Source organism: Ochotona curzoniae, unplaced genomic scaffold, assembly GCF_017591425.1.
Source record: "Ochotona curzoniae isolate NIBS_2020 unplaced genomic scaffold, NIBS_Ocur_1.0 contig_3819, whole genome shotgun sequence".
NCBI classification, from domain to species: domain Eukaryota; kingdom Metazoa; phylum Chordata; class Mammalia; order Lagomorpha; family Ochotonidae; genus Ochotona; species Ochotona curzoniae.
The window spans coordinates 7,222,388-7,249,890 of NW_024466004.1; the positions used below are offsets into that span (position 1 = coordinate 7,222,388).

Sequence of the window (27,503 nt, forward strand, 5' to 3'; positions counted from 1 at the left end):
CTCCTGCAGACCCCTTGAGAAGATGGGTGGAGTCATGCCGCCCTGGGGCTGGGTGAGCCTTGCACAGGGAGACAGATAAACCCTGAGGTCAGGATGCTTCTGTTACAGACCTGGCTCTGGGACATGTGACTCCTGGGGAATTGCTGTTACCCCTTCTGTCTGCGTCCTCATTTGTGCAGGGGTCGGGGGGGTGGTCTCTGAAGTCCAAGTGGGCAGAAAGTGTCTTGCAACTTGCCTGATGCAAAGCCAAAGGCTCCAGAAAGGACAGTGCTTGAATATCGACTCCTGCTTTCTCTCTCTCTGCACTTGTATGCAGCATCCTCTTCTGCAAATGGGAAAAGTTGAAGCAGCAAGAGCCCCGCCATTGGAAGACAGCTGTGGTAAACTTCGGCAACCCAGCTCATGGTGCGTGGAGGATGCTCCAGGGCCGAAGGCCACCTGCGCTGCCGCTCTGCCCTCACTGGCTATGTGACTTCAGAAAAGGCACACGACCTCTCTGTGTCTGTGTCCTTTGCTAAGACAACAATTTTAGTGCCTCTCCTACATAGGTACTGCTTGTGAGGAGAAACGGTTAATTTGCTTCTGTTATTTATTTTGTCCCTGGGTTTCAAGTGACAAAGGGACAGACAGAGAAGGAGAGAGAGATCTTTCATTCCCTGGTTCACTCCCCAAAGGATCTCCACAGCTCAGGCTGGGTCAGGCTGGGCCAGGCTGGGCCAGGCTGGGCCACGCTGGGCCACGCTGGGCCACGCTGGGCCACGCTGGAGCCAGGAGCCAGGAGCTCCACCTGGAGCTCCCATGTGGATGTGTGTCATGTTTCACTGCCTTCCCAGGTGCATTAGCAGGGAGCTGGATCAGATATGAGATGCTGGTACAGCAGTTGGTAGCTTAACCGGCTATACCACATGCTGGACCCAAAATAGTTTTTATAAAACATATAGTGTTGTTGCCTGGTCTGGGAGACCCTCTTCTTAACCATTTCTGAGACAATTTACCAGACATTCTCTATCACCTGCACCCATGTGGGAGACTCAGAAGAAGCTCCTGGTTCCTGGCTTCAGATGGGCTCAGCTCCAGCCATTGTGGCCATTTGGGAAGTGAACCAGTGGAAGAATGATCTTTCTCTCTGTTATCTCCTCTATAAATATGTCCTCCCAATAAAAATAAATAAATCTTTAAAAAGGAAAGAAAATTCAAATACAGCCTATGTATCCCAATACACTGATTTTCTCTCCCTCTTTCTGGTTATCTGGATTCTGAGGAGGCTTTCCAGCCCTGTCACTGTGTTTGAGATTCCTGGTCCACAGGTAAGGAGCGGGTGAGTAGCAGGGCCAGCAGGTGAGTACCAGGGAAATCAGCTGGCCGCGGGAAGCACTCCTCGTTCTAGGCGTGGGTCACCTGAGTGAGCTCTGGAGTTTGGCCAGTGTCTTCAGGACTGCATTGCAGCACAGCAGGTAAAGTCACAGCCTAGGACATGTACATTCTATATGGGTGCTCATTTATGTCCTGGCTGTTCCACTGCCACTTCAACTCTCTGCTAATGTGCGTGAGAAAAGCAGCAAATGATGGTCTGAGTACTTGGGTCCCTGACTCCCATGTGGGAGACCCAGATGAAACTCCTAGTTCCTGGCTTCAGCCTGGCCCTGCACTGAACATTGCAACTATCTAGGGAGGGAACCAGCAAAAGGAAGATTTCTCCTCTCTCTCCCTCTCTGCGTAATTCTTTCAAATAATCTTAAAAACAAAACAAAAAAAACCAACCAACCAACCTCCTCCAGTCACCTAACATAGATGTCCGTGAGAATCCAGCACAGTGCAGCAATGCTGAGAGGTCACGACCAAAGAAGACTTGCCCTGGGCCTCTGCAGCGGAATTCACCCACCAGAGGCAGGCAGGATGGTTTGTGTGAGATGGGAAGGGTGGGCAGCACTGGGAGTGGTGGCGGTTGGAGTTTCTAGCCACCTGAATTCCTCACGACAGTCTACAGTGGGAGAATGGAATTGCAGGAGCTCATCGAGTATGCAGGGGCAGAAAGGGAGAGGCAGAACAGGGGCAGCTGACACAAGCTGAGCCATGTGGAGGTGGGAGGAGAGGTGTGTCTCAACACGGCAAATACCCCCTGGCAGCACGCCACAGCACTTCGGTAGACTCATCAGCATAGATTCCACTAGCTAAGTGCTTTCTCCTGACCAGGCCCTCAGAGCTTTGTCTATTTGCACTGAGAAGTGTGGGTGCCAATATTCCCCCAATCCAACATTAGGAAAAAGAGAGAAAAAGGTTAGACTCTGCAGTGTTCGTTGTGATGTCGTGGGTTGAGCCCTCCAGTCCACACTGCAGTGCAGGTTTTGGTCCTGGTTGCTCCTCTTCTGACTCAGCTCTATCAGTGTGCATCCATGGAGGTAGTACATGATGGATCAAATACTTTGGGTCCCAGTTATCCACCTGGAATATAGGTGGAATTCTTGCCTCCTGACTTTGATGTGGCTTAGCCATACCTGCTGCAGGCATTTGGGCAGTGAACTGTCTTTCTGCCTTTCTGTCCCTCTATCTTTCAAGCAGATAAAAAATAAGTAAATAAATGCTTAGGAAAATAAGTTAATCTAGGTTCAATATCAACCAGAGAAGTGTGTCCAATGAATGCCAGACCTGGGACTTTACCAAGTTCCCTTTTTTATTTTTTTTTTTAAGATTTATCTATCTTTTTTATTAAAAGGAGGATATAAAGAGAAGAGGAGAGACAGAGAGGAAGATCTTCTGTCCGATGATTCACTCCCCAAGTGACCACAGTGGCTGGAGCTGAGCCAATCCAAAGCCAGGAGCCAGGAGCTCTTCCAGGTCTCCCACATGGGTGCAGGGACCCAAGGCTTTGGGCCATCCTCAACTGCTTTCCCAGGCCACAAGCAGGGAACTGGATAGAAAGCAGGGCCACTGCGATTAGAACCGGTGCCCATATGGGATTCCGGGCATGCAAGGCAAGGACTTTAGCCATTACGCTATCGTGCTGGGCCCACCAAGTTCCCTTTTAACTTAAGCTACCATTTTGCTGTTTAAACATGAACTAGATAATAGCAGATGGAATACACACGATGTGGCAACTGGGAGGGTGGCACAGAAATGACATGGGAATTCATGCAAGAGCCATCAGAAGGCCTGACAATCTCCATTTGAGTCCCAGGACCTGGCTATGTCCCAACTTCATATACAACTCAGGGTGAGTGTGCCACGGGAGCCTGATCGGTCTGTGAAAGGGGACAACAAGCTACTCAGAGGGTGGTTCTAGAACCATATGAGATAATGCTTGAGGTACAAAGCTCTGAGTCAACTATGGCATGCTATGCTAGGAGAACCTGAGGGGTTGTGCGGAAATCCCGGAAGGGATGTGCTTTGCTCCATGTAGTGCACCCCCATGGACCCCAACCTAGCTCCCCACCTTGTGAACAGAAGCCAGATTTTGTTGTGGTATCAGGTGACCAGGCAACTAGTGGTCTCAGAGGTGGAATCCAATTCATTTCCAATCAAATCCTGATGACTCCACAACTGGTTCAGGACTTGAACTTGTAATTCTGATCAATAAGTAAATAAGCCTGCTAAGAGGCTTCTATAAATGGGACACAGGAAGCAAACGATTACTTTTCTGCTGTGTGTGAGAATGCAATAAGATTTGCTGAGTTTTCATTGAATGCTCTCTGTGTGCCCAGCACTATTCTGGGAATTTCAAGAAGGGACCTGTGGCATTACAGCTCAAGACACTGGCATTCTGTATGACTTGGTTGCCAATTGGAGTCCGGGCTGCTCCACTTCTAATCCAGTTCCCTGGTAGCACAGCTAGGAAGACAGTAGGTGATGGTCTGAGTGCTTGGGCCCCTGCCACCCATGTGGGAGACCCAGCTGTAGCTCCTGGCTCCTGGCTTCAGCCTATTGCAGTCACTTAGGGAGTGAACCAATGGATGAAGATCTCTCTGTGTATTGTTCTGCTTTTCAAATAAACAAATAAGTCAAGCAATTTATTTAATCTACATAATATCAAGATTCTTTTTCAAAAATATATAAACAGGGGCCAGTATTGACGCATAGCATGTGAAGTTTCCACCTGTCTCACTGGCATTCTGTACGGGAACTGGTTTGGGTTCCAGTTACCCCACTTCCAACACAGCTCCTTGCTAATGGTCTGGGTAAGCCGCAGAGGATAATGATCCCAGCACTTGAGCTCCTACATCCACAGAGGAGACCCAGAAGAAGCTCCTGGTTCCTGGCTTCAGACCAGCCCAGCTCTGGCTATGGAAGAAGTAAGCCAGAGATTTGAAGAGCTCATAATTCTAGAGGTTGAGGGGTCCAAGATCAAGATATCAGGGGTTCCGGAATGAGGCAAATGGCTGTTTTCCCATTTCACAGTGTGGTTAAGTAAGTTACCCAACTGTCTGGCAGCCATGGGTTTTGGAGCTGTGCTTGCTGGGCGGAACCCACACTCTTACACTGTCCTGCAATGCCTGGAGCAGCTGCAGCCGGGTTGCAGCGGTGAAACAAGTTGCTGACACCTAAAAATGGCAATCCCACCTTTCCCTCCCTGCTGAATTAACCAGCCCTGAACCACCTAGCTCTGGCCTGTTTGTGCTCTGTTGAAGCACAGGTTGTACATCCCTTATCCAAAATGCTGATTCCCACGAGCTTTGGGACTTCAGATACCCATGTTTGGGGACTCGAGCTTAAACATAAAATTCATTCATTTTTTTCTTATCTACTTTATACATATAGGCTGCAGGTAATTTTATGCATTTTTATGAATGAAATATTTATGAAGATAAATTTATTAATTTTAAATAACTTTGTGCATGAAATAAGCTTTACAGTATAGACTTTTCAGATTAGGGATGCTCAACACATAATCTGTTTTTCTTACTGTTTAAGCTATTTTCATTCCTCAAGTTACAACTCTGTTCTCAATGCTCACCAGCAAGGACAGGACAACGTTCAATTGCAAACAGATGAGGAATTCTAGCGGCAAGAATTGATTTTTATTTTTACAAACCCTTACAGAGAACACAGACAGAAGGTATGCCTCAACTAACTTTCACTGTGTTGATTTCTAAACCCAACAAGAACAGCGTATGGAAACTAGTTTATGAATGCAGATATAAAACCCTTAGCAGGTCTTTGGCAAACTGACTCCTGCAACATATCCAAAAGGTAATACCTTGTGATTAAGTTGATATTATACCAAAGTGAGTGGTCATTTGTTACTGGGCATGAAAAATAAAATCGACACAACTAGCAGATTAAAGGTAGAAAACCACATAGCCACATTAATAGATGCCAAAAAAGCTTTTGATGGGACCCAGCGTGGTGGCCTAGTGGCTGAAGTCCTCCCCTTGAATGCACCGGGATCCCACGTGGGTGTGGGTTCTAATCCCAGTGGCCCTGCTTTCCATCCAGCTTACTGCTTGTGGCCTGAGAAAGTAATCAAGGATGGCTCCAAGTCTTGGGACCCTGCACCCATGTGGGAGACCTGGAGGAAGTTCCTGGCTCCTGGCTCTGCATCAGCACAGCGCCAGCCGTTGCGGTCACTTGGGGAGTGAATCATCAGACAGAAGATCTTCCTCTCTGTCTCTCCTAGCTGTATATCTGATTTTGTAATAAAAATAAATAAATCTTTTAAAAAAAGTCTTTGATACAGCTGATAGTTATTAATAATAATAACAATGATGCTGATGATACAAATCTTGGCAAAACGGGAATACATGGGAGTTCCCCTAACTGAACATAAGACGTTTCTAAGCAAATATCTCATTTAATGAAGACACCAAAATGAGCCAGGAGGGCCCAGGCTTGTAGTGCAGCAAGTTCAGCTGCCACTGCACAGTGTCGGTTCGAGTTCCAGCTGTTCTATTTCTGATCCAGCTTCCTGCTAATGCAACCGGGAAGCAGATGTTGGCCCTGCCACCAACATGAGAGATCCGGATGGAATTCATGGCTCCTGGCAGCAGCCTGGCCTCGTTCTGGCTATTACAGCCATTAGGGAGTAGATAAGGCAGATGGAAGATCTTCTCTGTGTCTGCTACTATGCCTTTCAAATAAATATTTTTTTTAAAGTACACAAGATAAGGAACAGACTTTGAGCCTAGCAGTTAAGACTCCCATGTGTTACATTCGCAATGCTTGGATTTGATTCTGACCCCAGCTCCTAGCTTCCTTTTTTTTAAAAGATTTATTTTTATTTTTTTTTAATTGGAAAGTCAGATATACATAGAGATGGAGAGACAGAGAGGAAGATCTTCAACCCATTGATTCACTCCTCGAGTGACCACAACGGCTGTGGAACTGAGCCAATCCGAAGCCAGGAGCCCCGAGCATTTTTCAGGTCTCCCACACCGGTGCAGGGTCCCAAGGCTTTGGGCTGTCCTCAGTTGCTTTCCCAGGCCACAAGCAGGGAGCTGGATGAAAAGTGGGGCTGCCAGGATTAGAACCGGTAACCATATGGGATCCTGGTGCGTGCAAGACGAGGATTTTAGCCGCTAAGCTACTGTGTTTGGTCCAGCCCAGCTCCTAACTTTCTGCCAATGCAATGAAAGCACAAGCAACTGAGTTTCTACTTTTTCTGGGTTGAGTTCCAGGCTCCTGACGCTGGCCCTCTCCAGCCCTAGGCATGGTAGGCATCTATCTGTCTCTGAAATACATTGTTTTTAGAGTTAAGGAAGAAGAAGAAGCAGAAGAAGCAGAAGAAGAAGCAGCAGCAGCCGCTGCCGAACAAAGAGCCAAACACAGCAAGCCAGTGGCTGGGAAAGACGAAGCAGTGCTTGCTGCTCCTGTCTGCTGGCACCTTTCCTGGGATAGCAAGGCCACCTGCACTAAAGGGAGTCCAGTACCTTCTTCCCCGCCCCCACTGTGAATTTGCCTGAGCAGAACCATGTCTGTTCAGAGTTATACACTCCGTACCCCAGGGCCATTTTGGACTTCTTTAGTTTCCTGATCCAGTTAGAGGCAATCAGACTATCCCGCCCCCCACCCCTGAAATGTCCTTAAGCTCTTCCGCTTCCTAGTCCTCTTGTTGGTTTTTTAGCAAATTTCTAAAAGGTTGCCAGCAAAATAAACTCTTTTCCACAAAAAGGAGATGGAACTCTCCAAGGAAGCAGACAGCATCACCTGAAATTGCCTGCTGCCTGCATACCTGAAGCTTACTTGAAGTCTATATGGTCTGTCTTAGAAATGTATGTACATTTTGGGTTCTGGTCCATCCTATAAGTACTAGTGATTGTAATAGAGAAAAAAAATCATGGTTTCCATTATTAATGATAAAGGAGAAGTGAACTCCCCAAAAGCCAAGACTCTCCTACGCATGGCCAAGGAGCTCAGCTGGGGGCATTTCAGGCCCTTCTTGGAAAGGCTGGGCCTACCTCTCTATTGCGAAAGTCTCCTGAGCTGGTGTCTTCGGACTGTCTCCAGACAGATCCAGATCAATGGCCCGAGGCCATCAGATTAATCTCTCATAGACACTCCTTTCATCTCCGGCCCAAGGACCTGCTTATCGGGTCATATTTAAAAGTCAACCCGCCTGCCTTTTAAAGTCCTCCTCCTGGAGGCCCCAGCTGCCCTGTCCAATGTTATCTCAGCGGCAGCACTCCAGCCCATCTCAGGGCCTTATCCCTCCCCAACCACCTGCCTCCTGCTCCCTTCTCCAAATCCAGCCCCTTTTCCTTCAGGCCTTGCTCTTGGCCCACCTCCTTCAGGAAGCGTCCCCAGGACTGTACAGGTGAAAGAGCACGGAAATGTAGGGCCAAAAGGATCAGTGGAGCCCCCAAGGGCACACCGCCAGTGAATGCCTATTCTAAATTATTCTCATTTTCTATTAATAAATTCCATCTTCGCCCCAAAGACTAGAAACTCTTGGGAGTAAGCACAGAATTCTTTATTCCCAAATTTGGTTAACTGCTGGAAAGACCTGCTCTGTATACATGTGAGGGCTTGGGCTCCTGTTTCCCTACCCTGGAAAGGATTTAATGTGGACAGTCTTACCTCTGTTTTCAGACATTCACTTTTGTAAAATCCAGCTTACGTTCATTTATTTGAGAGAAAGTACGGGACAGAGAAAGAGAATGCCTGCCTGCTACCTCACCCACCTCCACACAATGCCCACAAGAACTGAGGCTCAAGTTTACAGCCAGGTCTCCCCCTGGGGTGGGATCAACCCCCTTGCTTGAGCCAGCACCACAGTTTCACAGGGCCTGCATTAGGAGGAAGATGGTGTCAGGATGTGCGGTTGGGAATCGAACCCTGGCCCTCCAGTGTGGGACATGGGCATCTGAACCAGCATCGTAACCACTGTGAATACCCTGCCCCTACTCTTTCATGTTTACATCGTCATGACTGTTGCTGCAACACAGAGTAGGAAAGGCACACTTTCAGGGAAGATTTGTACTTCCTCCATTCCTTCCCCAGTGTCACTCCCAAACCCGTCTCAGGTGCTTCGTTCTGCCCAGCAGGGGCTGCATCATTCATTCTCCCATTCATTCACTTCACAGTTTTTTGTGCTTTGCTTTAAAAAAAAAAAGTTATCTATTTTTATTTCTAAGGCATATTTATGGAGAGGAAATATAGAAAGATCTTCCACCTGCTGGTTCACTCCCCAAATGGCCACAATGAACAGAGCTGAGCCAGTCTGAAAATAAGAGCCAGGAGCTTCTTCTGGGTCTCCCACACGGGTGCAGGGTCCCAGGGCATGGGCCATCCTCGACTGCTTTCCCAGGCCACAGGCAGGGAGCTGGGTACGATGTAGAGCAGCCGGGACACAAACTGGTACCCATTTGGGATCCTGACACTTGCAAGGAGAGGATTAGGCAATTGAGTCGTCATGCTGGGCTCTCCATGGATTTTTACTGAAATCCAAATCAAACATGGGATACTCTGGGGGCCACTAACAGAAAGAAAACAATTCTTACAAAAATATTTTTTTTAAAAAAAGAAAAAGAAACGAAACAATTCTTTTATTTTTACAGAGTAATATCTCCTGAAGGAATTAAGATGTGCTTTGCTTTCCTTCTTACTTATTTACCTTGACTTGGTCCTTTAACTAACTCAAGTGTGTGGGTTTGGGGGCTTTGACTCATAGTGTGGTCAGAAATCTCCCTGAAATCAGGAACTCATTTTCTAGCTTTCTGGAATCTAAATAGGGTAAGAAGATGTTTCAGTTAGTACAAGCTGTGCTGACATTATTGTTGTACACCCTTTCATGCTCAGACGTGCCCTAGTTCTGCACAGCACTGTAGCACACTGGGTTAAGCTGCCACTTGCAACGTGGGCATCCAGTATCACAGCGTGGATCCCAGTCCTTGCTATGATCCTTCCCATCCTGAGAGGCAGTGGATGATGGCTCCAAGTGCTTGGGCTGTTGTCAGCCACATGGGAGATGCAGATAGAGTTCCTGTCTCCTGACTTTGACTTTACTCAGCCCTGGCTCTTGCAGGCATCTGGGGAGTGAATCAGAGGATGGAAGACCTCTCTGTCTCTCTGTCATTCTGCCTTTCAAGTAAATGAAAATAACTTTTGGGCCTTGTGCTGTGATATAGTAAGTTAAACTGCTGCCTGCTGTGCCAGAGTATCCCATACAGGTGCTAGTTTATCCATTTTTATTTCAAATGCACACAATGACCAGAGCTGAGCCAATTTGAAAATGAGAGCCAGGAGCTTCCCATTCAAGAGTATCCCATACAGGCTGCTCCACTTTCAATCCAAGTCCCTGCTAATGCAGCAAAAGATGGCCCAAGTGTTTGGGCTCCCGCACCTTTGTAGGATATATACGCAAGTCAGATACATAGAGAGGAGGAGAGACAGAGAAATATTTTCCATCCAATAATTCACTCCCCAAGTGACTGCAACAGCTGGTGCTGTGCCTGTCTGAAGCCAGGAGCCAGGAACTTCTTCCAGGTCTGCCACGCGGGTACAGGGTTCCCAGGGGGCCATCCTCGACTGCTTTCCCAAACCACAAACAGGGAGTTGAGTGGGAAGCAGGGCCACTGGGATTAGATCCGGTGCCCTTATGGGAGCCTGGCACGTTCAAAGCGAGGACTTTAGCTGCTAGGCTACCATGCCAGGCCCATGTTATTACTTATTACTTTCTTAATTGAAAGATTTACAGAAAGAAGGAGATACAGAGAGAAAGATTGTCTATCCACTGGCTCACCCCCGAGAGGCCACAATGGTCAGAGCTGAGCTGAACTGAAGCCAGGAGCTTCCTCCAGGTCTCCCACATGGGTGCAGGGTCCCAAGGCTTTTGGGCCATCCTTGACTGCCTTCCCAGGTCACAAGCCAAGAGCTAGATGGGTAGTGGAGCAGCTGGGACACAAACTGGTGCCCATATGGGATTCCAGTACATACAAAGAGAGGATTGGTCGGTAGGCCATTGCACCGGGCCAAGAAAGTCTTTAAAATACATCTCAGTTTGGAAAAAAAATTCTGGTGATAATGTGGAGAAATTAGAGCTCTCATACTTTGCTAGTAGAGACTAAAATGGTGCATTCACTTCAGAAAATAACATGTCAGTTCCTCAAAATGTTAAACACAGTTATCATCCAATATAGCAATTCCACTTCTAGGCAAACACCAAGAAAAACAGAGGTATATCTTTACGCAAAACTCTTCATAAAGGTCAGAATAAGATGATTCCTAATAACCAAAAAATGGGAAGACCCAAGGCTAAGCATGTGAACGAAGGACTATGATGTGGTCGATCCATAAAGGGGAATAGCACTCAGGCATAAAAAGGAAGAAAGCAATGACTCATGCTACCACGTGGCTAACACTAAAAATGCTAATGCTAAGCCAAAGCAGTCACATATCAGCCCAACATCATCCATGTGAAATGTCCATTAAAGACAAAATACAGTTTAGTGCATGCCTAGAGTTAGGCTGGTGGTGGTCATATTGCTAAGGCATATGAAAAAAACAAATACATATATTTGTTTACACACACACACACACACACACACATATATAAGATTTAATTATTTCACTTGGAAGTCCAAGTTACACACACAAAGATCTTCCATTTCCTAGTTTGCTCCCCAGATAGTTTCAATGGTCCAAGCTGGGAGCCAGGAGCTTCTTCCTGGTTTCTCATGTGAGTACAGGTCTCAAGACCTTGGGTCATCCTCTGCTGCTTTCCAAGGGCCCAAGGAGGGAGATGGTTTGGAAATGGAGCAGCCAGGACAAGAACTGGCACCCATATGGGATCCCAGTGCTACAGGTGAAGGATTAGCGTGCTACAGCCAATGCACGAGTCCAGCGTCTGAAGCAACATTAGATTATGATGATGACTGCAAAACCATGTCAATGTGCAAAAAGTGAGACAAGTACATTGTTTTAAATGCAAATTCTGTTTAAGGCAAATTCTATGGTATGTAAATCAGATATATATCAATTTTTTTTAGTTAAATGTTACAATTTAGATGATAAATTGTTTTAGATTGGGCCATTATCATGACACAGTGGTTTAAGCTGCTGTTTATGATGCCAGTATCCCATAGCAGAGTGTTGATTCCAGTCCTGGCTATTCTGCTTGTTCTTAAAAAAAAATTATTTTTATTGGACAAGTCAGATATAGAGAGGTTCAGAGACAGAGAGAAAGATCTTCCACCTGCTGATTCACTCAGTTCCCAAGCAGCCGCAATGGCCGGTACTGCGCTGATCTGAAGCCAGGAACCAGGAGCCAGGAGCGTCCTCTAGGTCTCCCACGTGGGTGCAGGGTCCCAAGGCCTTGGGCCGTCCTCAACTGCTTTCCGAAGCCACAACCAGGGATTTGGATGGAAAGCGGGGCTGCTGGGATTAGAACTGGTGCCCATATGGGATCCTGGTGCATGCAAATTGAGGACTTTAGCCGCTAGACTACCACACCAGGCTGCTACTCTGCTTCTAATCCAGCTTCTTGCTAATTGCCTGGGAAGGCAGCAGAAGACGGCCAAGGTGCTTTTGCCTCTTTCACATATGTGAGAACCCAGGATGGACTTCCTAGCTCCAGATTTCAGCCTGACCCAGCCCTGACTGTTGCAGCCATTTGGAAAGACAAATCAGTGAATGGAAGCTCTCTCTGGATCTCTCTTTATTTCTTGTCATTCCATCTTTTGAATAGATAATTGTTTATTTAAACAACCTTAAAAAGCCTTTAAACAAAGTTATAAAGGGGCCTTCTCTCTAGGGAGGCCTTATTATGAGCGACTGAGCATGCAGTGGCTTCCAAATGAGAGAGACCTGGAACTGAATCCCACATCTGGGATATACTCGCGTGTGACCTGGGGGAAATGATTTGATGCCTCATCTGCACACTTGGGTAGGAAGGTCAAGGCTACTTTGGAGGGCTGCTGTGATGTCAGATAAAGCAGGAGAGCATGGGATCCCCCAGGACCATCTCAAAAGCACTCCACTCTCGGTAGCCACTGACAGTGGCTGAAGGCTGATACAGGATGGGTGGGCAGAGGGACCAGTGCCTGGATGAATCCCACGCGACCCAAGATTCAGAGAGGCGATGATACCCAGTCCTTGAAACCAGATGCTCCCCTGACAAGGGTAGCCTCAAATTTCAGGCGAAGCTGTGGACCAAGGTCACTGCTGCCATGCACTGCTGCGTCCTGAAGCACCCTTGTTAGCATTCCAAGCCCCGCTAAGCTGAGTGGAGAAGGGAGGACAGCCACTTTGAGAAGCTCCTCCCGGGCCCGGCGCGGTGGCACAGTGGTTAAGGTCCTCGCCTTGCACGCCCTGGATCCCATATGGGCGCCGGTTCTAATCCCGGCAGCCCCGTTTCCCTTCCAGCTCCCTGCCTGTGGCCTGGGAAAGCAGTCGAAGACGGGTCAAGGCTTTGGGACCCTGCACCCATTTGGGAGACCCAGAAGAGGCTCCTGGCTTCGGATCGGCATAGCATCGACCGTTGCGCTCACTTGGGGAGTGAATCATCGGACGGAAGATCTTCCTCTCTGTCTCTCCTCTCTGTATATCCGCCTTTCCAATAAAAAATAATAAAAATGAATCTTTAAAAAAAAAAAAAAGCTCCTCCTAGGCAGCAGAGGATGGACCCATGGGAGGGAGCAGATGGCCCACAGGGAGCCAGCTAACAAGCCAGATCAGGCAGGCGCACCTTGGCTTCTGAGCAGATAGCCAGGACAAGGTGGACTCTGTGCCATCCCTCAGAGACACAGACACAAGTCACACAGTCCCAGTGCTGTTGTCTCATTCCTTGCTGGGTGGATACCTGGCCTAGCGAAGAATATATCCGAGGCCCACCACACAATGCCTGGCCTGGAGTCCCGGCCCTCGCTCCTGACTCTACCTTCCTGTCCCTGCCAATCCTGAGAGGGAGCAGTCATGGCTCAAGTCATTGGATTCCTGCCACGTATGTGGGAGACTCGCAGTGAGTTCCCAGCTCCTGGCTTTGTTCAAGCCCAGTCTCCTCAATTGTGGGCGTTTGGGGGGTGAACCAGTAGATGTGAGCTCTTTCTGCATCTCTCTACCTCTCAAAAACAAATAAAGGAATAAAAAATTTTTTAAAGGGGGGGCGGCACAGTAGCCTAAAAAGTCCTTGCCTCGCATGTGCCAGGATCCCATATGGGTGTCAGTTCCCATCCAGCTCCCTGCTTGTGGCCTGGGAAAGTAATTGAGGACGGCCCAAAGCCTTGGACCCTGCACCTGCATGGAAGACCTGGAAGAGGTTCCTGGTTTGTCTTCAGATCGGCTCAGTTCTGGCCATTGCAGCCACTTGGGGAGTGAACCAGCAGACAGAAGATCTTCCTCTCTGTCCCTTCTGCTCTCTGCACATCTGACTTTCCAACAAAAATAAATAAATTTTTAAAAGAAACAAATAAGCACAATATTGCTCATCTTCTTCTCGGTGATTCCTTCCCTGGCTTTTTTCCTTCCACACTCGCCTTTGAGCTACACTATGGCTCATCATTCCCCCGTTGCAGCCCTTGGATGCCTGCCTACAGTTCCTCAGCCTCAGTATTCTTTCTTTTTTCCTTTTTTAAAGTTTTATTGGAAAGGCAGAGACAGAGAAAAAAAAAAAAACTCCATCTGTTGGCTTACTCCTCAAGCGGCCACAATGGCCAGAGCCAAGCTAATCCAAAACCAGGAGCCAGGAGCCTGTTTTGGGTCTCCCATATGGGTGCAGATTCCTAAGGCTTTGGGTCATCCTTTGACTGCTTTCCCAGGCCACAAACAGGGAAGTGGATGGGAAATGGAACAGCCAGGATAGGAACTGGCACCCACATGGGATCCCAGGGCTTGTAAAGTGAGGATTTAGCTATTGAGCCATCATGCTGGGCCCCAGCCTCACCTTTGTTGCTACTGAAGTTCTAACTGCCACCTCTAGCCCCCATGCCTACTCAAAGAATAGATACATCAACGCCTTAGCCCAGGATGCTCCAACTCCTGGCCTCCTCGTCCTCACCCTGTGTGCTGATAAGCTGGGATCTGCTGAATCACTCAAGTCAAATATGCTGACATCATTCTTTCCTTTGGTTCCTGCTCCAACAGCCTCCACGTGAACCTGGGAGCAGGGCCCAGCACCGAGGCTTGGGAAGAGCCTCTGGAATCCCGTCCCTCCACTCCATGTGCACCCCCACCCACTCCCTGCACAGCATTTGTCTGTTGCAATCCTCTCCCTATCTCCACTGACCTCCCTCCCAAGCTCGCCGGCAGTTTTCCTTCTAAGCCTCAGGAATGTACATGCGCTGTCTTCGCTTCTTGAAACCCCTATGCTGCAGGATAAGACCCTGACCAGTTATCAGGGGATGGACATGAAGAGCCAGCTGACATGATCTGGCCCTGAATTCTCCCTCCAGCCTACATGCCCTCCCCCAGCACATGGGCACCTACATGCCTGGTCTAGGAGATTGATGGGCTGTGGAAGTCTTTCCTTGGCCCCAAATGCTTCCTTCTGACCTCCATTTTCACATCTCTTGAAATGCCTCATGTCCATCAAGACCTGCTCCAGTACCCTCTTTGCAAAGTGACACTGCTCCTGCAGCTGCAAGCTGAAGAAGGTAGGATAAGGCTGTGGTCGCCCCTGGAGGCCACCCCGATGGCGAAGCGACCACTGAGGGGGAAGCTGCCGTGGCTGTAATTTTGGGTGCTGCCTCTCACCTTTGCAGAAGAAGAAGTGCACTTGTTTGACTTCTCAATTTAATTGAGCCAGATAGCCAGAGAGCTCCCATCCACTGGTTCACTCCCCAGAGGCCTGCCAGGGCCTCAGAGCTCAGCCCAGAATGTCCATGTGAGGCAGGGACCTGAATTCTCTAGGCATTCCTATAGTCTCCCAGGGCAGGATTAACAGGAAGCAGCAATCCGAAGCAGGGGTGACTCTGGTGTGAGATGTTGAATGTCCTCATAATTAGGCATAGCACCTGTCCCAAGAAGCATCCTCTCATAGGACTGAAAGCTAAAGACTTGAGTACGTAAACCAGAAAAACAAACAAACCCAAACAGCAGCCACCAATCTGAATACCAAGCCAGGGGAACAGCTCATATTGCTCCTGGAACAGGAAGCCAAACTCCCCTGGGAGGGGTGGGGGTGATGAACCAAGAGCCAGCCTGCTGAGCCACAGCAGGAACAAGTGGTGGTGAACAGTATGAGTGTGAGCATCACAGAAGTGAGGCTGGGAGCCTGCCACTCGTTCTGTGACGACTTCCTGCGCTTGGGGGAAGTGATTCCCCCTGTCTGGCCCTCTCTTCCCTCCCATATTCCTGTGGACCCCTTCCCCCGCTTCCTTCTCTCATCTTTCTTTTTCCAGAGTGGCTTTGTCTGACCTCTGCCCACTTCTGGCACTCCTCTCATCTCCTTCCTCTGTCATATCCTCAGGCCTGGACCAGAGCCCGGCCAGAAGGAAGTGGCCAGCAAGCCATTTCGAGGCCGGAAGAGTGAGATGTACTCACTCCATGGGCTTGGGAGTATTCCTTACAGGGGGGCTTGGCCCACAGGAAAACCTCCCTAATGTCAACCTGGACAAGGACAGCCTCCCAAGAGGGCCAAGGCATATGCAGGAAGCTGCCTGGGGCTGCCCGCCTGTGCTGTATCCTAAGCAGGATAGGGTGAGCGAGAAAGCCACAAGCCCCCTATGGGGTATGTGGGTCAGCATTGGAAGGAGAATTTGAGTTGTGCCCCAGAAGCCTAGGAGGGTTGCTGAAGGGTTTGTTGGTGTTGTTGTTTTAGCAGAACCAGAACCCAAGGGCTCAGTAGGCATGGAGGGCTTGGGAGTGAACAAGTAGAGAGCAGTTAAAAGCAGTTCTTTGTCATAACCTTGTATGCAGCTCAAGGGCAGCTTGTGACAAAGGAGAGGTGCGAGAGAATCACGGGAACTCAGTGTCTGGAGGATGGGGAGGCAGAGTGCAGACTGACTGCGGGGTTTCTGGCCCTGGGAACTTCAGGGAAGGTGTTTCTACTTTCTTGGCCAGGAATGCAGATCTGGGGAGGGGAGAGCCTGTTTCACAAGTTGCTTTTTCCAGGCACAATGAGCAAATGTAGAGTTCTCACACTGTGTTTGGAAAGCCAAGTGTCTTGGCACCTTCACGGAGAGCCCAGGTAAAGAAACAGGTGGGGGGAGGGTGGTGCACAACAATGCCCAGTCCCTAGGAGGAGGGTCCAAGGACAGGCAGCAAGGGACATGGCTGGGATGCACTCTGGCCCCCTTTCACCTTTGCAAGCCCTGGGTCACAGGACAGACAAGTCCTCTACCCAGGCAGCCAAGCCTGGGACTGGATGCTGCCCCCTGAGAATGTGGCGGGAGGAAGCGTGGAGGGCGGAGAACAACCTGGTTTGCGGGGCAGGTAGGGAGGCAGGGGTTCAGGAGAAAAGAGCAGCCAGGGAGGGCGGGAGGGAGCAGAGGGCAAGGCTGAACTGAGCTCTGGAGCAATCCCAAGGGCTGCTAGGGGCTCTCCCCAGGCTGGCCTGGACCCCTCCCAGGACTCACTATCTACCCGAGCACCTCCCAGGCACATTCTTCCTTTAGCTGTGTTAATAGGGGCCAGAGGGGAAAGGTCAAGCCTTCCCCAGGCTCAGGGTGTTTGGGTCCCTTTCAACTGTCTGCATAGCTTTGCTCTGACCCATTCTGTACAGATTTTCTACTTTACCTCTAAGCCCACTATCTGCATCTCAATTTCTGGGAGGATCACTTCAAACAGACCTCCTGCCTTGTGAGCAATGACAAAACCCACCAGGCCTATGGACTCCAACAGGGGCTCTGCCCTCCAACCCCGGGGCCAAAGCACTTCAGCCTCAGTGTTCTTGCCTGTGAAATGGGGTGCTATAAATAGCTCTATGGGGATGGTGATGACAGTGAGCAAAAGCAGACCTAAGATGTCCACTACATAGCATGCTGCTGTTACCTAGCATACTGTTCTGTGGCGGCTCCTGGCCACCCGCTGGGCACACTGAGAATTCCAAGGGCCACATCACATCCAGCAGATCTGGACATGCAACTCTCCCGGCGTGGGGTCCAAGGCTCTGAAGGAACCACAATCCTGACCCTAGGAATCCCTACTCCTCTGTGTCTCTTCAGTACCAAATTTATCACAGTATATCAGTCAACTAACTCTCCCGCAGGCAGGTCCCTATATCCCACGATCAGAAATTCTCAGAAGGCCAGTCCCTTCCTAGACTGGGTGTGCTCATCTCCAAGTCAACAAGCTATTTCAACATGTGACAATCACCTCATTTTCAGAGGGCAACGCCAGCCTTCTAATCTACTGACATATTCATTCATTTGCCATTGCTCCCTTGATTCCTTTACAAAAAGGATAATTGAAAATTTGTGCAAATACCCAGGTGAGCGCTGAACAACAGGAAAAAGAACAATTCTAGCACAAGGAATGGGTGAACTGTTTCATTGCATTGTTCTGTAGCAGGTAAATCTACCACATATGACATAGGCATCTCATAGGGGCTCTGTTTTGGGTCCCAGTGTTATAGGGAAATCGACGGACAGGGTAGAAGTAACTTCAGTCCTGTCTCATGTGAGACAAAAATGGTCAGGTGGACAAGACTGTGTCTTATTAAAGACAGAGAACTCAGGCCTGGCACGGGAGCCTAGTGGCTAAAGTCCTCTCCTTACACATACCAGGATCTCATACTGGCGCCCACTCTAATCCCGGCAACCCTGTTTCCCATCCAGCTCCCTGCTTGTGGCCTGGAAAGGCAGCTGGGGACAGCCCAAGGCCTTGGGACCCTGCACCCATGTGGGAGGCATGGAAGAGGCTTTGGATTGGTGCAGCCCCGGCTATTGCAGGCGCTTGGGGAGTGAATCAACGGAAGGAGGATTTTCCACTCTCTCTCCTCTCTGTATATGTGACTTTGCAATAATAATAATTAAAAAAAAAAAGACAGAGAACTCCTGCTACAGCCTCAGGAAGGGGAACCCAAGAGAGAGGATTCAAAGATGTTTAAGTCGATTTTTATTTAATCATAATTTGGTTAAGACGAACAATAGCTAATGATCAATGAGAGGGTGGGGACAAAACCTATCAAAAGGCACAGGCTGTAATCCTGTCTAGGTTGTTCCAGGAAAAACACAAAGCCATCCAAAGGGTATGACTTGTAACTTCTTTCCATTCTCATGGTAAGTTAAAAACCCCCTTGCTAAAGGTACCTTCTGAGCAGCAGCAGCAGCAGCATCTTGCACACGTTTAAAGAAACTTTCCCTTTCTTCATTCCAACAGGGACAACACCCTACCTACCTATTAGCCCATCTTAAGGTCACACTGCTCCACTTCTGATCCAGCTTCCTGCTAATGTGCCTGGGAAGGCAGCAGACAGTGGCCCATGTGCTTAGGTCCCTGCAACCACATGTGAGACCAGGAGAAGCCTCCGGCTCCAGGTCAAAGCCTGGCCTAACCCTGCCTGTTGTGGTCATTTGAGGAATGAACGCGCACATGAAGGATGCTTCTCTCCCTTTTTCTGTGTAATGCTTTAGAACAAATACACGAATCTTCTGTTTTGTTTAAATACGTCAATCTTTAGAAAACATTAATAGCAATAACAAATAACAGGTCTATAGCGCTGCTTTGTGTCAGAGATTTTTGCTATTTTATCTTATTTTTTTATATTAATTACATTGTATTATGTGACACAGTTTTATAGGTACTAGGATTCCCCTCCCACTCCCCCCATGGTGGACTCCTCCACCTTGTTGCGTAACCACAGTTCAAGTTCAGTTGAGATTCCTCCATTGCAGGCATATACCAAGCATAGAATCCAGCATCTTATTGTCCAGATAAGTTCCATGGCTTCTTGGGGAGACCGTCTCTGGTCTGAAGGTAGAGCCAACAGAGTAAAATCCCAATCAAATTTAAAGCCCCAACATAACATCAGCAACAATATATAACATTATGGAATTAATTGACATAGCATTGAGTAAACAATATGTTAAAAATCAATGCAAATTCTTAACCACATCCTGTGACTACTTCGTTGACATTTCAACAATTGAGGTGCAAAGCAGTTTAAGGAGGAGTGTGCAGAGAAATCTTCAACACCTTGGTGAGGAGTACTTAACCTTTGTGTCCTACCTTGGTAAGGTATATGTGCGCCATGCTGAACAAGCTTTCCCTGTTGTTCTGCGTATCTATTCTAATTTGTGAGTGTGTGTGTGTGTGTGTGTGTGTGTGTGTGTGTGTGTGTGTGTGTTTGGGGTAGGGGGATCTGGAGCGACCCTGATGGTCATTGCAGAGAGGGTGGGGACCCAAAGTTGGAACTAAGTAAGGACCAGAGAAAGCTCCTCTCCCTTGTCCCGAAGGAAGTTTACTGTGCTTCTGATTCTGAGGACTGCTCAGGGTTCCTGGCTGTTGTTCCTATGACCTTGGATCCTACAAGGAAGGATTCGGGCTTCTTCAATCCCATGTGGTAGATCCAAAGGTGGGGAGGGGATGCTCTCAGAGTTCTTGGCCTCCGAAGGCACTCCAGTTCCCCATGGTCTCTGGCAGTTGGGATGTAGTCCTCGGTGCCCGTACTGATAGTCCTTGGTGGGAATCCGTGAGTCTCCAGGGTTGGGATACAAAACTCCTCCTGTCCTCCTGCTCCACTCTGGGGTCCCCCCTACTTTGTGCATATGACCTCCTGTTAATAGGTTGTTAGGACCGCTCTTGGTTCCCCCTGTATGTCTTTGTAGTTTTACTATTATCTAATGCTGTCTTGAGTCTATTGTCTATAAGTTACTTGTTATGTTCCTGATAGGTTACACTACATGGCTTCCTCACACATTCAAAGGAGATGGAAGATTTCCTTATTCTCCTGCCCCATTTCTGTATTTTATCTTATTTTTTATTGGAAAGTCAATATACAGAGAGGAGCAGAGACAGAGAGGAAGATTTTCCATCCATTGATTCACTCCCCAAGTGGCCTCAATGGCTGGAGCTGAGCCAATCCAAAGCCAGGAGCCAGAAGCCTTTTCTGGGTCTCCCATGTGGGTGCTGGGTCCCAAGGCTTTGGGCCATCCTTGACTGCTTTCCCAGGCCACAAGCAGGGAGCTGGATGGGAAAATGGGGCTTCCAGGATTAGAATCAGCATCCATATGGGATCCTGGCACGTGCAAGGTGAGAATGTTAGCCAGTAGGCTACTGTGCTGGGCCCTATTTTATTTTATTTTGTTTTAAGATATTTATTTTTGTTGTGGGATAAGCAGCTAGTTCAGGGTCACGAGCTTGGAAGCCACTCCCCCCCCCCCATCTATTTGTTCCCTCCTGCCCACCTGTGATGTTCACCCATCATCTCCTGGAAACTGAGAGGGGCCCCCATAAATGCCCATGAGAGGAAGGGGCTTGCTGTTGTCTTGGTCATGTGCTTCTGTAGCTCTGGCACTCTGACTCTTGGCCTTCCTGGTACCCACCTGCTTTCTGGCTTCCTATGACAGACTCCGAGGACAGGTATCCCCTGAGCGTGGCCCTTGTATCTGTATTCCTCACCCTCTGTTCACTGTTGGGATGGAACAGTACAGATAGCAATGTTAAGATGTGTTGTATTTCTAAGTTGCGTACTTTCAAGAGTTCTAGGAGAGGTGAGGCCTAGCAGTAATGGAATGTGGACAGAGAAGCCAGCAAAAGGTGAATGTTTGCAGCTTTGTGTAAGTGTGTCCAGGTTGTTCGCTGCATGTCTGTTAGGATATTTTTATTGCTGGGGGAGCTGGGACATAGGTCTTCAGTTTAACAGATGGACTTCAGGGTACTGACCATTTGTTCCTCTTGGGGTTTTGATTCAGACTGGATTGCCATATGGACTTGTCATCTGCTAATTTCTAGTGGGCCCTGTTATCATCACCCAGCTTGGTTAATATACTCCTTGGGACTGGCGCAGTGGCCTAGCAGCTAACGTCATCACCTTGAATGCACCAGGATCCCATAACGGCACCAGTTCTAATCCTGGCAGCTCCACTTCCCATCCAGCTCTCTGCTTGTGGCCTGGGAAAGCAGTTGAGGACAGCCCAAAGCCTTGGGACCTTGCACCCATGTGGGAGACTCTAAAGAGCTCCTGGCTCCTAGCTTCAAATCGGCTCAGCTCCAGCTGTTGCGGTCACTTGGGGAGTGAGTCAGCGGACAGAAGATCTTCCTTTCTGTCTCTCCTCCTCCCTCTATATATCTGACTTTACAATATAAATGAATAAATCTTTTTTAAAAAGATAAAAATATTTAAAAATAAATAAATAAAGACTCCCTAATATGTCCTAGATTTGTCTGTGTGATCTCGTTCGCACCCAACAACAATTTTGAAAGGAAAGACAGAGAGTGAGAGACAAAAAGATCTTCCATCCACTGGTTACTTTCCAGATGTCCACAATGACTGAGACAGTGCCAGGAACTTCTTTCAGGTCTCCCACATGAGTGCAAAAGCCCACCTACCTGGGCCCTCTTTCAATGTTCTCCGAGACATTAGCAGGGGGCTGGACAGAAGTGCAGCAGCCAGGATGTCCATATGGGATTGCTAGCGTCTTGGTAGCAGCCTTACCTACTATACTACATCACCGGTCCTTACTATTTTATTTTATTTATTTATTTTTAAAGATTTATTTATTTTTTATTGGAAAGTCAGATACACAGAGAGAAGGAGAGACAGAGAGGAAGATCTTCCATCTGATGATTCATTCCCCAAGCAGCCACACGGCTGGCGCTGAGCCAATCCAAAGCCAGGAGCCTCTTCCGGGTATCCCACACGGGTGCAGGGTCCCTAGGCTTTGGGCTATCCTCAACTGCCTTCCCAGGCCACAGGCAGGGAGCTGGCTGGGAAGTGGAGCTGCCAGGATTAGAACTGGCACCCATATGGGATCCCGGGCGTGCAAGGCGAGGACTTTAATCACTACACTATCGCGTCGGGCCCTATTTTATTTCTTAAGGATTTTTTGTTTGTTTGTTTACTTCGAAGACAGAATGACAGAGGGACTGAAAAAAAGAGAGAGCATCTTCCATCTACTCAGGCTGAAGCCAGAAGTTCATGCAGTTCTTCCTCATGGGTGGCAGGAGCCCAACTCCTCGGCCCATCATCCATTGCCTTCCCAGGTGCATTGGCAAGAAGCTGAATTGGAAGTAGACAAAAGGAGACAAGCCAGGGACTTGAACTGGCCTTCGCTGTGGGACCCTGCTATCTAAGCATAAGGACAGCCTCAGATGAACTGTTTAAATACTCACATTTATTATTATCCTCATTTTGCAGAAGAGGAAATGGAGGCACAGAGAGGTGAAGTGACTTGCTAACCTCACACAGCTAGTATGTGGCGGTGGCGGGACTGGAGCCCACATCAGCTGGCTCCAGCATCAGGATAGAATGATCACATGAAAGTAAATGAGGGCTGGGCCAGCCCTTAGCAGCCTGAATCAGAGATTACAGAAGAAGAAAGCTCCATGCTGCCTGCACCACAGGCCAGCGAGAACCACAGCGAGGAGGGAGGGAGTTCCAGAATGCTCAGACTGGGGTGGGGGGACACAGCTGACCACAGGCTGAATGTTCCTGAATTTCCTGGCAGAGAAATGAATGACATGAAAGGGAAATTTCTCCAGGAAAAGCAAACATTTTTGAGGTTTTGGCTGTTGCTGTTGCCTCATCTCTGATTTCAGACCCACAGTTCCTTTGCTGAGTCACATTGAACATCATGGGAGAGGCAGAGGGCGAAAGTGAATGTCCCCTCCCCATGCTCGCGTGACAGTGGAGTCCCCAAGGCACCTCCTTCCACGTGTGCATGCTTTTCTGAACCAGATGAAGTTAATTACTGCTCCTCTTTCTCCTTTTCCCCCAAATCTCTCCCAGTACACAATAATCCTATGAAACGGCTGGATGACAAGCTAAGGTAATGATCATCTCAAGAAGCATTTCCTGCCCTACCAAAAGCTTTGGAATCCACCACCCCAAGACGTGACTCTAGGCTGACCCCGTCGTGCCTGGCCCTAGTTGTTCTTTTTGTTTTTAATTTAAAAGCGGGAGATATGGACAGAGCAATGGACCGCTCGCTGCTTTACACTCCAAATGTCATCAATAGCAGGAGCTGGGCTAGGAGGACACTGAGAATTTTGTAAGGATGTTTCCCACCTGAGTGGCGGGGAGTTAACAACCCTGAGTCATCGCCTGCCTCTCAGGGTGAGCATCAGCAGGAAGCCAAAATGGAAGGGGAGTCGGGGGCCAGGAACTGAACCCAGGGACTCAAGAGGGGATAGAGGCAGAGTTTAACCTCTGCACCAATAGTTTTGCATACTCTTGCTTGCACCCAATTTCCTTTAAAAGGTCAGAAGTTTAGGAGAAAAAGATTCCTTTTTTAAAATATTATTATTATTAATGTAAATCATCTTCATTCCAAGTGGTAGGAAAGAGGAATCTACTGAAAAATCAACTAGAATTTCTTGCTGGTCAGACATAAAATACCGGTGTCAAATGATATCATTTAGCTGACTGCAAATTGGGTAATAACTGTCAGCAATGCAAAGATTATGTTAGGTGAAACACGGTGAGAGAAAATATAACTGCCCTAAAATTTTAAGGTTCATACATGGAAGAGATATGAATAGAAATTTCCCAAACTTGACAACAATCCTAATATTCATTTGACTTTACCAATGACAATTTGTGGAACTGGAAGAAATTTTCCTAAGGTTTTATTAGCAATTTTCCTTACAATCCATTAAGCTAGAGGAATTCTATCTTATGCTAGTGAAAATATTACAAGATCACTGATACACAAAGAGGCAACTGCAGAACACATAACAAAAAGATGCAAAAAGAAACAGGACTGGCATTGTGACAGCAGGGTAAGCTGCTGCACGTGATGTACGCATCCCCGCACGAGCTCTGCTCCCAGCCCCAGTGGCTCTGCTGATGATCCAGCTCCCTGCTAACGTGCCTGGGAAGGCAGCAACAGGTGTCTGCAAATCCTGATTGAATTCCAGACCCTTGCCTTTGGCCTGGCCCAGCCCTAACCTTAGTGGTCATTTAGGAAGTGAACCAGCGGATGGCATATCACCCTCTCTATCTCTTTGTAACCCCGCAAATAAAACACCCCCACACACACAGGTATTAGAGAGGTCTGAGACAATCAGTACAGTTATATTTCTGGATTTTGTGATGTTTGTAGTATGTTTTAGCTTGAACATTTTCTCTATGTTGTGATTTTATTTCCAAAACCGGAAATAAATACTCAGGTGTGACTGTTCCTGATGTTCACTGCATTTCTTAGTGATACACTGCAACCACAGTCACACATGTCAAAGCAGATGGCCCTGCTGGCCAGCATTAGGGCACAGCAAGTTAAGATGCTGCGTGAGACAACAGCACCCCATGTCGGAGCTCGGGTTCCAGTCTTGGCTGCTCCGTTTAGGCTCCAGCTCCCTGTTAATGCTCCTGGGAAAGCAGGGAAAGACGGCCCAAGTGTTTGGGTGCCTCTGCCCATGCGGAAGACTTGGCTGGAGTTCTGGCTCTTGATTTTAGCCTGACCATTGTGGCCATTTAGGAAGTAAACCAATGGATAAAAGATTTCTTTGTCATTGTGCCTTTCAAACAAAAAAATACATCTTTGAAAACAAAACAGATGACTCCTGCCGATAGTCTATATAGTCATTGTTTTTTCTGTGCAATGGCTCCATATACAAAAATGAATCACTTTTACACATTTCATATTCATGATTTTCTATTATTTTTGTATTGCCATTTAGAGAGTGTTCTTCAAATTGCCTAAATTTGAGACCCAAGGACATCCGAATCTCCACTGGGTACATGTGAAAGCACATGGCACTGGTGTTTGATCTGGGCTCAACTCACAGATCTGCCACTTGCTGCCTGGGTGGTGCGAAGCTGGAAACAAGTTCTTTCTTGGGACAGCAAGTTTTTTTTTCCTCCTGCATCTAAAGTGGGATGCTAATATCTCTCTTGCTTGGCAGTCTTATGAATCCTGCATGTAAAGTGTCTATTATGTGGTCATCTCAATGAGTTTGTGGTAAAGAGACAACTAGATACTGTGAGGTTTTTTGAGGCCGGACAGCCAATAAGATGTCCTTTATCCGGGATCTGGACTAGAGCCAGCCTTGCGGTGTAGCTCGTAAAGCCGCTGCCTGTGACTCAGGCATTTCACAGGGGCACTGGTTTGTGTCCCACCTGCTCCACTTTCAAGCCAGCTCCCTGCTCAGGTACCTGGGAAGCAGCAAAGGATGGGCCAAGGACTGGGGCTCCTGTACCCGCATGGAAGACTGGAGTGAAGCTCCTGCCTTCAGACTGGCTCAGTCCTGGCCTGTGGTCACTTAGGGAGTGAACTAGTAGATGGAAGATCAAGATCTCTTCTCCTCCTTTCAAAAATATAAACTTGTGTTGTTGTTGTTGTTGGTAAGGATCTGGATTGCAAGTTTCTATTAAGAATGTTATTTCCTTTCAATCTTCCACTCCTTTTGAGAGAGGAAGTGAGGCAAGCCTGAAGTGTTATTACTGACTCTTAACACACCTCACCCATTCCTCACTCTTTTAAAAATATTCATTTTCTTTTTATTGGAAAGTCAGACATACAGAGAGGAGAGACAGAGAGAAAGATCTTCCATCCATTGATTCACTCTCTAAGCACTTGCAATAGCCAGAGCTGCACTAATCCGAAGCCAGGAGCCAAGAGCTTCTTCCAGGTCTCCCACGTGGGTGCAAGGTCCCAAGGTTTTGGGTCGTCCTCGACTGCTTTCCCAGGCCACAGGCAGGGAGCTGGCCCATATGGGATCCCTGTAAGTGCAAGGTGAGCACTTTAGCTGCTAGGCTACCGTGCCGGACCCCCTTTCTTCACTCTTTACTAAACACAGGTCCTGGAGGTATTCCCTCACCTCCACCACCTCTGTACCTCCACATGGGAAGTGATATGAGCATCCTTTTCACCATGCTTGGGAAAAATAATCAGGTGAAATGAGGACATTTTTGGTCTTTTGTTGAAATTATGTTTGGGGCCCGGTGTGATAGCATAGTGGTTAAAGTCTTCACCTTGCACGCCCAGGATCCCATATGGTTGGCAGTAATAATTCCAGCAGCTTGACTTCCCTTCCAGCTGCCTGCTTGTGGCCTGGGAAAGCAGTGGAGGACGGCCCAAGGCCTAGGGACCCAGCACCTGCGTGGGAAACATGGAAGAGCTCCTGGCTCCTGGCTTCGGATTGGCTGAGTTCCAGCCATTGCGGTCACTTGGGGAGTGAATCATCGGATGGAAGATCTTCCTCTCTGTCTCTCCTCTTTGTATATCTGCCTTTCCTATAAAAGTAAATAAATCTTAAAAAAAAAAAAAGAAATTACCTATTTGATTAACAGCTTTATGTTTTCTTTTTCTCCCCATCAACTCAACCCCCATATTCCTCTCTGCTTCGTGCCTGCTGGCACACTTTGTGTCCACTGACCTAGCAGTATCACCTCCTCTCCTTCTCACAGTGACCATATCCAGTGATGGATCTGCAAAATTTCCACTTCGTGGCAAAAGAAGCAAAGACTCAGATCTGTTTGATCTATCAATCAAGGTCTAGCTAAGGTTGGAGGCCTTACTCCCCATGCCGCGCTGCCTTCCACCAACTGCTCTCTCTTCCAGCCAACAGTGTGGCTGAATCCGGACTTGGGCATGTGCCAGAGGAGGGAACGGGAGATCAGAAGCTTCTGTGGTCCACGCCTCTGGTGAACCCTCGCACTACCGCACTACCTGGCTGTGCCCAAGCGTCCCTGACGGATGGCCACATTCACCCACAACGCTCCCAATAGTTGTAAGCGCTCTCTCCTCAAGGCACCAGTGGAGTAGGTATCAGAAGACGCTGGTTCTAATCTAGCAGGAACACCAGCTGGCTTACAGGCAAGTCAGTTGCTATCTCTGTACCTCATTTGCCACAATCTAAAAATAAGACAGAAAAGAGACATTTTCAGGACCTGTTGCAGTTCCAACGTTCTGTCAAGCGAGCCAGCCAGTCCCACATACACATAAATGCAGGTAGCTGAGTGTGTTCTTGGTGATTTGCTGGAGCTTTCTCCCCAGAGCTGCAACATCCTTTGATGAGAGGGGATCATGAAAGCT

At 48.1% G+C, this 27,503-nt stretch overlaps 1 protein-coding gene and 1 non-coding gene across 4 annotated transcripts in view; one reads left to right on the top strand and one right to left on the bottom strand.

Annotated features, from left to right (window-relative positions):
* CCND3 (cyclin D3) overlaps positions 1-27,503 on the bottom strand; it is a 95,462-nt gene that overhangs the window by 11,225 nt on the left and 56,734 nt on the right. Inside the window, exon 1 of one of the 3 annotated variants that reach the window (XM_040983361.1) lies at positions 3,120-3,123. The exons of the other annotated variants lie outside the window; for them this stretch is intronic. The gene's annotated coding sequence lies outside the window, so the exon portion shown is untranslated. Of the gene's footprint in view, positions 1-3,119; positions 3,124-27,503 lie in introns of those variants that run through there. 3 annotated transcript variants of the gene reach the window in all.
* LOC121158854 lies at positions 24,964-25,082 on the top strand. Its single transcript, XR_005884241.1, has one exon.